We start from the raw sequence: 12,092 nt of genomic DNA, 5'->3' as shown, positions 1-12,092 counted from the left end.
GGACGTCCAGTCCCTATACACCTGTATTCCGCATGCAGATGGCCTCAAGGCCCTCCGCTTCTTCCTGTCCCGCAGGCCCGACCAGTCCCCCTCCACGGACACCCTCATCCGCCTAGCCAAGCTCGTCCTCACCCTCAACAACTTCTCTTTCGATTTCTCCCACTTCCTACAGACAAGGAGGGTGGCCATGGGCACCCGCATGGGCCCCAGCTATGCCTGCCTCTTTGTAGGTTACGTGGAACAGTCCCGCATCCGCATCTACACAGGCCCCAAACCCCACCTCTTCCTCCGTTACATTGATGACTGTATTGGCGCCGCCTCTTGCTCCACAGAGGAGCTCGAACAGTTCACCCACTTCAACGACACCTTCCACCCCAACCTTCAGTTCACCGAGGCCATCTCCAGCACATCCCTCACCTTCCTGGACCTCTCAGTCTCCGTCTCAGGCAACCAGCTTGTAACTGATGTCCATTTCAAGCCCACCGACTCCCACAGCTACCTAGAATACACCTCCTCCCTCCCACCCATCCTCCTGCAAAATTCCATCCCCTATTCCCAATTCCTGCGCCTCCGCTCCCATGATGAGCCATTCCACTCCCACGCATCCCAGATGTCCAAGTTCTTCAAGGACCGCAACTCTCCCCCCACAGTGATCGAGAACGCCCTTGACCGTGTCTCCCGTATTTCCCGCAACACATCCCTCACACCCCGCTCCCGCCACAACTGCCCAAAGAGGATCCCCCTCGTTCTCACACACCACCCCACCAACCTCTGGATACCACGCAACATCCGCTGACACTAACGCCATCTACAATCCAACCCCACCACCCAAGACATTTTTCCATCCCCACCCTTGTCTGCTTTCCGGAGAGACCACTCTCTCCGTGACTCCCTTGTTCGCTCCACACTGCCCTCCAACCCCACCACACCCGGCACCTTACCCTGCAACCGCAGGAAATGCTACACTTGCACCCACACCACCTCCCTCACCCCCATCCCAGGCCCCAAGATGACTTTCCATATTAAGCAGAGGTTCCCCTGCACATCTGCCAATGTGGTATGCTGCATCCAATGTACCCGGTGTGGCTTCCTCCACATTGGGGAAACCAAGCGGAGGCTTGGGGACCGCTTTGCAGAACACCTCCGCTCAGTTCGCAACAAACAACTGCACCTCCCGGTCGCAAACCATTTCCACTCCCCCTCCCATTCTTTAGATGACATGTCCATCATGGGCCTCCTGCAGTGCCACAATGATGCCACCCGAAGGTTGCAGGAACAGCAACTCATATTCCGCTTGGGAACCCTGCAACCCAATGGCATCAATGTGGACTTCACCAGCTTCAAACTCCCCTTCCCCCACCGCATCTCTAAACCAGCCCAGTTCGTCCCATCCCCCCACTGCACCACACAACCAGCCCAGCTCTTCCCCTCCACCCACTGCATCCCAAAACCAGTCCAACCTGTCTCTGCCTCCCTAACCTGTTCTTCTTCTCACCCATCGCTTCCTCCCACCCCAAGCCGCACCTCCATCTCCTACCTACTAACCTCATCCCACCTCCTTGAGCTGTCCGTCTTCCCTGGACTGACCTATCCCCTCTCTACCTCCCCACCTATACTCTCCTCTCCACCTATCTTCTTTTCTCTCCATCTTCGGTCTGCCATCCCCTCTCTCCCTCTTTATTCCAGAACCCTCACCCCATCCCCCTCTCTGATGAAGTGTCTAGGCCCGAAACATCAGCTTTTGTGCTCCTGAGATGCTGCTGGGCCTGCTGTGTTCATCCAGCCTCACATTTTATTATCTTGTCCTTTCTTGAACTTGCGTTGTCCTTTGTCAGAACATTGCAGCGGGCCCGGGATGGATGTGTTACCATGATAGCAAGGTGGTTTATTGAAATAACAAGTAACTGGGAGGTCAGGATCATTCCTATGAACACGGTGGAGGCTTTCTGCAAGCAGTCACCCAGTTTGCATTTGGTCTTGTCCGTGTAAGGAAAATTGCATTGTGAGCAGCGAATGCAGTGGAATAGATTGAAAGAAGTATTAGAAGGTGTGTTGAGGCCTGTGTCAAGAAACATTTTAAAGATTCAGACCATACCTATCTTTACAGTGGATCTGGCTACACTAGGAGTGTCAGATGCAGACTTGAGGCCTGAACTGGCCCACATCCCTTAAAGTGCTGTTGGATTGTACATCCTAGAATTGGGACCCACATGGGACCCACTTACCATTTTAAAGAACTTCCAAATTGTCCTGACTTTGCTAAACACCCAGGCCCAGGTCTTTCAAGCAGCGTATCAGTTCAGAGATCTGCTGATGCTGTTGTACTAGTCACCAGCTGCAAAGTACTTGGTACCTCCCTTTGATCCTAGAGAATTAGCCTTGTGGTTAGTGGTAAATGCAAGCCCACGTACTAGTAATTTATGATCAAAGTGTAATGCAATTTTTTTTGTGCCAAGTAAATTAATTAACTTGAGATTTTCACATCAGTTCAGAACATACGAATCAGATATTCCAAATTGCATTGTTTGATTTGCCCACCTTGTCCATTGAATAATCATCAGATTTTTATTTATAGTATCTATAAATACTTAAGAATATTTTATTCAATCAAATATGGTAGAAGTTGGTTTTCTTTAGCTTTATACAGTGCAATTCCATTAGACAATTTGGTGAAAATACTATAGTGCAAGCTCAATTATTGCCTCATACACTGACTACTGTCACTGTCAGTAGTGATAGTGATATTGGGCTGTTGATGACTATTTATGTTGATACAAATTGAAGATTATTATGGTGCCTTAAGAGGAAAATCTGTAATATAAATGAGATGACATGCTTGACATCAAAAGCAGTGAGCTCTCCCACACATGAAGTTCTAGTGGCGAGAAACATAATTGGTGAATGTAAATAGCTCTCACTGTTTGGCCAAATTCTGTTGTGGTGTATGGCTTTAACATCTCCCTTTCCTTTGTAGAGTATGGGTCCCTATTTATGAATGTATGTTCCAGCAAGCATAGATGTGCTAGGTTATGTATGTACTTAACCACCCCACACTTGAGAAATCCTAAACAAGACAGCAACTATCAGATGAGACCCAGCAATAGGGAAGTACTTGCTGAACAATCCAGAGTGCATTAATAGTTATACCAACAAGGAATTTTAGATAATTTGTCAAATTCATTTAGGCTTGCTAGATGTGACATGCATTCATAACCAGGAAGTTATTCTGTGCACACAAAGGGAGACATTCATGGCATCCATTTTCTTTTGGATTACTTGGAAGCTTTGGGAGGTTTTAGTTCCCTTTGCTTTCTCCATTGCAACACCGCAACTAATCAGAGTTGACTCATAACCAATCAGCATTTTTTTCTCCTACAGTATAAATCGTTTGAACTTTGGCATTCTTGCATTTGAAAATCTAAGACCATTAGCAATAGGACTAAGAGTGGGCCATTCAGCCCCCGAGTGTGCTCTGACTTTCAGTAGGATTGTTGCTGTTCTGACACTCCTCATGCCCATTTTCCTGCCCTTTCGCTACAATCCGTGGTTCCCCTTCTGATCAAGAATATATCTACCTCAGCCTTAAATGTACAAGGACACTGCCTCCACAACTCTCTGTGGCAAGGAATGCAAAAGACTCTCAGATCTCATGAGAAAAGATTGTTCGTCCTCATCTCTGTCTTAAATTGGCACTCCTTAATTCTGAGGCTATGCCCTCTGGTCCTAAACATCGTCGCAGCATTTACCCTGTCAAGCCCCTTAAGAATCCTCTATGTTTCATTGAGATCACCTCTCATTCTTCTAAATTCCAATGAGTAGGCTGCTGACCTGTTTAACTTTGGGTAACATGTCTATTTTTTTGCGATATCCACATTTTGCAAGTTGGGACGTGACTACTGTTAGAATTACTCATAAATTTGGCAGGCATCTCAACCACACAGATGGAAACCCATAGCCTTTGTTAAATTGCGACAATGGTTTAATTGTAGGCAAGAGAGTCAATCAAAACTTTACTTCGTGATCTTCCAATAGAACATTTGCATCCCTTAAGTTTACTCAAACGAAGATATTCAGCACATGAATGAGACTCAGCATCACCTTTTTTGAGTTTTCTTTTCCACAGGACAAATCAAAATATACCACATTCTTGACGGCACGCAAAATACTGTGGATGCTGGTAATTTGGAAGGTAAAAAAACTTGCTGGAGAAAATCAGCCATATTCCAGCATCTGTGGTGGGGGAACTGTAGTTAATATTTCAGGGAATTAAGTTGGATTCCTTCTCTAAAATGCATTTTCAGAAAACGTTGTATGAATACTAAAAAGCTACATTATTGTGACTTTGTAATGTTGTACAAGGGAAAGACTGAGGGGTTCAGGATTGTAATTCTTTGAAATTTGTATTGCAGGTAGACAGGGTGGTCACGAAGGCTTTTAACACACTTGCCTTCATTGCTCACACCTTTGAGTATATGACATCATGTTGAGATTGTACAGGATGTTAGTGAGGCCTCTTCTGGAGTACTGTGCATTGTTCTGGTTGCCCTGCAATTTGGAGAGGATGCAGAGAAGATTTACCAGGATGTTGCTGGGAATGGAGGGTTTGAGTATTAAAGATAGGCAGAATAGGCTGGGCTGTTTTTCATGCAGCATAGGAGGCTGAGGAATGAGCTTATAGAGGTTTATAAAATCATGAGGGGCATAAATAAGGTGAATGACAAGGGTCTTTTCCCTGGGTTGGGGGAGATCAAAACTAGAGGACATATTTTTAAGGGGAGAGGAGAAAGTTTTAAAAAGGGCATGGGGGCAACATTTTTATACAGAGTGTGGTTTGCATGTGGAAAGAACAGACAGAGGGAAGTGGTGAATGCATTTTCACCTATATTATTTTAAATACATTTGAATATGTACACAAATAGCAAAGGTTTGGATGGATATGAACCAAATGCAGGCAACTGGGACTATTTTAGTTTGGGAAAATAGTTGGCATGGACTAGTTGGACTGAAGTGTCACTTTCCGTGTGATATGACTATGACTTCCAGATAAAGTTGAAATCACTCCTGTGTTTATGTGACTCTGATCCCCCTTTCTGATTTTATTTCTCTGTAATGAGCTGCAGAGATGACGCAAGTAATCAATTGGTTAAATCTAATATGATAACTTTATATTTTTATTTGATTTATGTTTTGGGTTTCTGTAATATCTTGATGATGAAGTTAGAAGTGGTGACTGTCTTACCAAGTGTCAGGATAGAATGCATTGTGCAAATGATAGAACTACCACAGATAGAATAAGAGGGAAATAGGAGACTGGACAACAATTTTGTCCAAGCTTGTTTTTATACCCCTATTTAATGTGGTGTGAGTGTACGTATGCATTAGTACGTGTGTTTTGAGTTCATTAGAAGGAGTGAACATATATATTTTCATATTAGAAACTGAGTGTGTTAATCGGTTCTTCATGTTCATTGAATTTGTTTTGTTGTACAGTAGATCAGTAAGTATTGTGCTTAGAAATCTAGTTGATGGATCTTTTTGTTTTATGTCTAATATTGAAAAAACATATAATTGGCCAAATTGGGTAAAACAATTAAGATTATTTTGTGACCTGTGGAATAGTGGGACCCATTTTGGTCGTAATAATATAATCCATAAGAGCTGCAACAACTCATAGAGGCTCCTTAGAATCTTTCAAATTTGTGATCTCTACCACTGAGATGAACAAGGGCACCTGATATTTTGAAGATTACTACCTACAAGGTCCCATCCACACATTGTCCCAAACTTTGAACGATATTGCTGCTTCTTCACTGTCTTTGAGTCAAAACCCTGGACCTCAATTCTAAAAGTTCTGCAAGTGTCTATACACTATATGGACTACAGCAATTCAAGAAGGCAGCTCACCACCATCCTCACAGAGTAATTAGAGATTGACAACAAAATGTTGGCCAAGACAACAACACCCACATCCCATGGGTGAAATCAAAACGCTGCAGTTAGGTTCTGTCGGAACCTTCTCATCAGAAAAAAATTATGCTGACAAGTTGAAATACTTGGCCAGAGGCAGGAGGAACAACTTTGAAGCTTGAGACTAGGGGAGCAGGAAGTTCAAGTTGGAGAGGGTAGGAATGTGGCAGAGGCCACAAGCCTGGAGGATCAATACTGCCAAAATATGATACAAAATGGGCAATAATTGTGAGCAGTAGAACAAGCAACAGAAGTTTGGGTGACAGGGTGGCAGAGGCTACACACTGGAGTGTCAAGCAGTGAGAAGATCTGTTGGGAAGCAAAGTGGCCATAAGTCCAGAGGATCAGCAGTAAGAAAGTGGGAAATGCCTCATGTTGGATGCTCAGGGAGCAGACCAAAAGGCCATCAATCAGGTAACATAGTGTGTCTGACCAGCATGAAGTAACTTCAAAACAAAACTTGCAATGCTTAGCAAAAATACAGGCATAATTAAAATAATGTAAAATGGAGCATCTCAAAAAGGGTGTTGCTGTACTTTTTTAAAGGAAGAACAAAAAGTGCTGGAGAAACTCAGCAGGTCTGGCAGCATTTGTGGAGAGAGAAATATAGTTAACACTTTAAGTCCAGTATGACTCTTATCTGATGCTGTTTCTTTGTTAGCTCCCTGCCCAACCCCTCTACTATACAAAAATAAACAGATTGGTGACAGTTGAACTAATGTTTAACTTTTTGGATGAGAATTGTAAAATCGAAGGGAGCCTCATGATCAAATTTTCTTTGTTTTGTTCAGTGGAATAATAACGATAATCTATACATTACTGATAACCCTGCATAGAGATATACACAAAAGAAGAGGCCCTTCAGCCCCAAAACAAACTATAACTTGTATGCACTAATCCTACTTTCCAGCATTTGGCACATAGCCTTGAATGTTATGACATTTCAAGTGCTCATCTGTGCACTTAGAGCCATACTGCACAGAAACAGAGCCTTTGGTCCAACTTATCTGTGCACAGCAGACATCCTAATGACCTGGTCCATTTGCTAGCATTTTGGCCATAATCCTCTGAATGCCTCCTATTCATAGACCCATCCAGATGCCTTTTAAATATTGTAGTTGCACTCGCCTGCACGACTACTTCTGGCAGCTTGCTGTAGACATACTCCATCCACTGCTTGATGGTCCTTTTAAATCTTTCCCCTCTTACCTTAAACCTTCTACCTCTAGTTTTGGACTCCCAAGAAAAAGACCTTGACGATTCACCCTATCCATGCTCCTCATGATTTTATAAGCATCTATAAGGTCACCCCTCAGCTTCTGATGCTCCAGGAGAAAAAGCCCCAGCCTTTTCAGCCTCTCTGTAAAGCTGAAACTGTCCAGTCCTGATAACATCCTTCTAAATCTTTTCTGCATTCTTTCAAGTTTAATAACATCCTCCCTATAGAAGGACAACCAGAATTGTATGCAGTATTCCAAAAGTGGCCTAACAAATGTTCAGTACAGCTGCAGTATGACATCCCAAATCCTATACGTAGTATTATGACCAATGAAAGCAAGCGGGCCAAGCACCTTCTTCACTATCCTGTCTACCTGTGACTCCACTTTCAAGCAACTATGCACCTGCACCTGTAGGTCTTTTGGTTTGGCAGTACTTCCCAGAGTCCTATTGTTTACTGTAAGGCCTGTTTACTGTAAGGCCTGCCTGGTTTGCCTGAAAAATGCAATACCTCACATTGATCTAAATTAAAGTCCCGTTGTACTCTGAGATAATCTTCTTCACTGTCCACCTATGTTGGTGTTATCTGTGAACGTGCTAACCATACCTCATATTCACATTTATATTTCTTAAAGGTTGCAGAGTTTCCACCTTTACTATCGTCGCAGACAGTGTATTCCAGATTCCCACCACTCTCGGGGTGAAAATATTTTTTCTGAAATACTATTTAAATCTCCCACCCTTCACCTGGAAATTATGCCCCCTCAGTATTGACCTTTAAACTAAGGGGAATAGCTGCTTTCTATCATCCCTGTCTATGCCCCTCATGATCTTATACACCTGAATTAGGTGCTCTGATCAGTCTCCTCTGCTGTAAAGAAATAAGCTAAGCTTATCCAGCGTCTCCTCATTGATATTTTCTTCTACCCTAGGTAATGTCCTTGTGAATCCCCTCTGCATTTCTTCAATTGCAATGACATCCTTTCTTGAGTGTGGCGACCGGAACTGCACAGAGTACTTCAGCAGCGGCCAAACTAAAGTTTTGTATAGCTCCAACATATCCTCCCACTTCATGAACTGTGCCGTGACTGATGAAATCAGTGTCGCGTATGACCTTATTAACCTGTCCTGCTGCCTTCAGGAATCTGTGGACATACATCCCAAGATCCCTTTTCTCCTGAGCTTCCAAGTATCCTGACATTTACTGAGTGTTCCCTCCTTACTTTTGACAAAGTGCTTCACCTGACACTTTTCAGGTTTAAATTCCATCTGCCACTGATCTGCCTATTCACCCTACTTGTTTATATTTTCTTACAACCTAAGACCTTCTACCTCACAAATAAGCACAAAAGCCATCTGCAAACCTATTTATCATTCTATATACAACACAGTATGGAGCTCAAGGAACACAGCAGGCCAAGCAGCATCAGAGGAACAGGAAAGTTGATGTTTTGGGTCAGGACCCTTCTTCAGAAATGGGGAGGGGGAAGGAAGCTGCGAAATAAATAGAGGAGAGGTGGGGATGGGGAAGGTAAAGTGGGATGGTGATAGATGAGTGCAGATGGTGGGAATTGGTCAATGGGATAGGTGAGGTGGATAGGTGTGAGAGAAGATGGACAGGTCAAGGAGGCGGGAATGAGAGGGATGGTTGGACATGGGATGAGGTGGGGGTGTGGAGATTTTAAAACTGGTGAATTCCATGTTTAGGCCATCAGCTGTAGGCTCCCAAGGCGGAATATGAGATGTTGTTCCTCGAGCTTGCAAGTGGTGTCATTGTGACACTGGAGGAGGCCCAGGGTGGACATATCACCAAGGGAATGGGAGGGGGAGTTAGTGGTTGGTGACTGGAAGGTGTTGTTGTTTTGTCACTTATAGAGCGGAGATGCTGTAAGAAACGATCTCCGAGACTACACTTGGTCTCACCAATGTAGAGGAGGCCACATTGGGACCAGCAGATCAAGTTGACCAAGTCTCATCCTCTGTTTCTCATTCTCTGTCTCTGTCCCACTGTTTCTCCTCCTCTGCTTCCCTCCTATCCGACATTATCACACAGGCCAACAGCAAGCCCTCGCTGTGCTTCATGACACAGTTTCTATACCCTGTTGATTTGTTCTCTTTGTACCTGTTGAATGTTTCTCTCTTTCTGTTTAGCCACTTAGGCAGTAGAAGTGGATGTCATGAGCTGGAGTAATTGTTGAAGAAAAATCATGAATTGTATATTATTTAATTGTCAGATTAAGAACTCTTACACTATTGTTTGTTAATAGCAATGTCAATGATTTTTCCATTTTTAATTTCATAGTTAAACAAAGGCATGAATGTCAAAAAGGCTAAGGCATCACGTTTCATTTCTGAAGCTTTGCAGTGTTTTGCAATTACAGTTGGCTGTCTGCCAGAAATATGGGATGGGGTGAAAAGAATATTCAGCGTTTGGAGGGAAACAATTCCACAATAAGGTTAGGAAAATGGTTAGACCTTTGAATGAATACTTTAATTGTTTACACTTGAGTAACTGTGTTGGGGGAGAGGAGGGTGCTGGGGTGGGGGGGCGGTGGCAGAATCTTTTAGGGGTATGAGCAATGTAGACTATGACAAGATTTGTGTCAGAATTGGGCAAGACTAGCGAGGCTTATCTTGATGTTGGGAGCATTTTGCGTGACCCTTTTATGCTTTTGACAAATGGCATGCCAAGTTTCTCACTATACAGCAACAAACTGTCAATTAAGAAAGATTATATGCTGTATTAAGTGATCAACTTGCCTTATTAATATTCAGCTTCCTATCTTACTGAACACACCAACAAACTAACTATCGAGAAATCTGGACATGGAAATCAGGCCAATCATCTGACTAATGCAACTTGTTGTTTGCTCCAACAGATCTCCATATTAGACACCAGGCACCAACATCTCAGGACACATTTCATGGACACTATCCACATGCACTCCACATCAACGGACATTGACATCGGACATGTGCCACCCTCTAAGTACCCTCATGATACCTGTCTAATCTACTCAAAGTGCACTTCTGCACTTCAGTACTGCACCTGGGCTGCACTGGTAACTATCATTGTAATTTTGCACTGGATGCACCTTGCACTGAAAGCACTTCAACAAGCTGTTTGTCACTGGAACAGTTAAAATGTCAAGCATTACGACCCTTTCTTGAGCCATAGGCCTGCAAATGCTCCAAACTGGGCTTCAAGAAGAAGGCTTGCTCTCCCCCACACTGGGCATGCTTCCACCTCCACGGGATTAAAACCTGCATGCCAGGCTCCGCTAACACTCGCGAGACTTCCTGTCTGATCACCGCTGGCTGCCATCACTTGTGGCCAACTACCGCTGTCGCTATCCACCAATGCCACCACCTCATCACTGATCACCACTGCTGCTATCCTTCACCGCAGCCACACCCTGCCACTTCCTCAATGGCTTGAATTTTAAGGATGCACGAGGTCATTACCAGTGCCACATTAGGGCGGCACGGTGGTTCAGTGGTTAGCACTGCTGCCACACAGTGCCAGGGACCGGGTTCAATTCCACCTTCAGGTGACTGTCTATGTGGAGTTTGCAAATTCTCCCCCTGTCTGTGTGGGTTCCCTGTGGGTACTCTGGTTTCCTCCCACAGTCCAAAGATGTGCAGGCTAGGTGGACTGGCTATGTTAAGTTGCCCATAGTGTTCAGGGGTCTGTAGATTAGGGGGATGGGTCTGGGTGGTATACTCCAAGGGTCGACATGGACTTGTTGGGCTGAAGGACCTGTTTCCACTCGATAGGGATTCTGTTCTCAGGTCAGCATTCGGTCTGCACCTATGTCACCTGAGCTCGAGCTAAGTAAGGAAACTAGAAGTTAGCAGAAAAAAAGAAAAGAGAAAAGCAGTAGGAGCAGATGAACACTGGCTCGGGAGCCCTACTGTACCACCATCTTGCAGAACTAGTTCCTCACACATACCAACCTCAACCAGTGTGGGAAATGAATCCAAACTATTGGTGTCAGTCTGCATTGCCAACCAGTTGTCTAGCCAACTGAGCTAATCGATCCCTTGAAGAAGAATAATACCTCTGAAGAAATAATACCTCATTTCTGTGGTGACAGTGGCCCAGGTTACAATATTCTAAATCCTGGATTAAGCTTTTAATTCTTAATATTCTGGCTCAAATGAAAACTTTATCACTGAAGTAAGCTGAAAGTTAAGTTCTAACTTGCTGCTGAAATATGCTGGAAAATGAAGTGTCAAGCTCCAAGAATTTAATTTAGAGATTGGTATTAAACTCTTAGAATTCTTTTTCTTGCTGTATTGCTTGCTATATTCTAAAGAACAACAGATAGCAGAAAGCAACTAAAAACTTTTCTTTTAAGAGACAGTAGGAACTGCCAATGCAGAAGAATCTGAGATAACAAGGTGTAGAGCTGGATGAACACAAGAAGGATCTAGACCCAAAACGTCAGCTTTCCTGCTCCTCTGACGCTGCTTAGCCTGCTGTGTTCATCCAGCTCTACACCTTGTTACCTCTAAACTTTTTTTTAAGATGTTCTTTTCAATTTATGAAAGCAGAAATGTTACATTGCTGACTTCACACTGGTAGGATATGAGTAGATGTATATGTTTGCCTGAGCTGTCTTGTTGAGTGATTCTTATTGCTATCTTCGCAAGGTAGTAAAAAAGTGCAGTAAAGGAGTCCCACTTGTTCATGATATAAAACTGTCTGTCAGCCTGCTTGACGCCAGCAGGCAGAAGACAAAGCTTCCCATCTGTCACCAGCCATTTAATTTTTAAATGCAGGCATGTCATTGAATAATTATCTTATTCTTTTATACACTGATAGTTCTATAGAGATCTATATTTTTGAGATGGACAGTTGGTCTTTGTTAAAATGTAATTCTGTACTGTTTATGTAACAATTT

General features: G+C 43.6%; 1 protein-coding gene across 18 annotated transcripts in view; it reads left to right on the top strand.

Annotated features, from left to right (window-relative positions):
* ptprfa (protein tyrosine phosphatase receptor type Fa) overlaps nucleotides 1-12,092 on the top strand; it is a 491,915-nt gene that overhangs the window by 129,829 nt on the left and 349,994 nt on the right. Inside the window, exon 1 of one of the 18 annotated variants that reach the window (XM_059648001.1) lies at nucleotides 10,096-10,247. The exons of the other annotated variants lie outside the window; for them this stretch is intronic. The gene's annotated coding sequence lies outside the window, so the exon portion shown is untranslated. Of the gene's footprint in view, nucleotides 1-10,095; nucleotides 10,248-12,092 lie in introns of those variants that run through there. 18 annotated transcript variants of the gene reach the window in all.

The sequence above is a fragment of the Stegostoma tigrinum genome, chromosome 8, assembly GCF_030684315.1.
Source record: "Stegostoma tigrinum isolate sSteTig4 chromosome 8, sSteTig4.hap1, whole genome shotgun sequence".
NCBI lineage: Eukaryota > Metazoa > Chordata > Chondrichthyes > Orectolobiformes > Stegostomatidae > Stegostoma > Stegostoma tigrinum.
The sequence above is the reverse complement of the archived record's forward strand: the minus strand, read 5'-3'. Positions and strand labels throughout refer to the sequence as shown.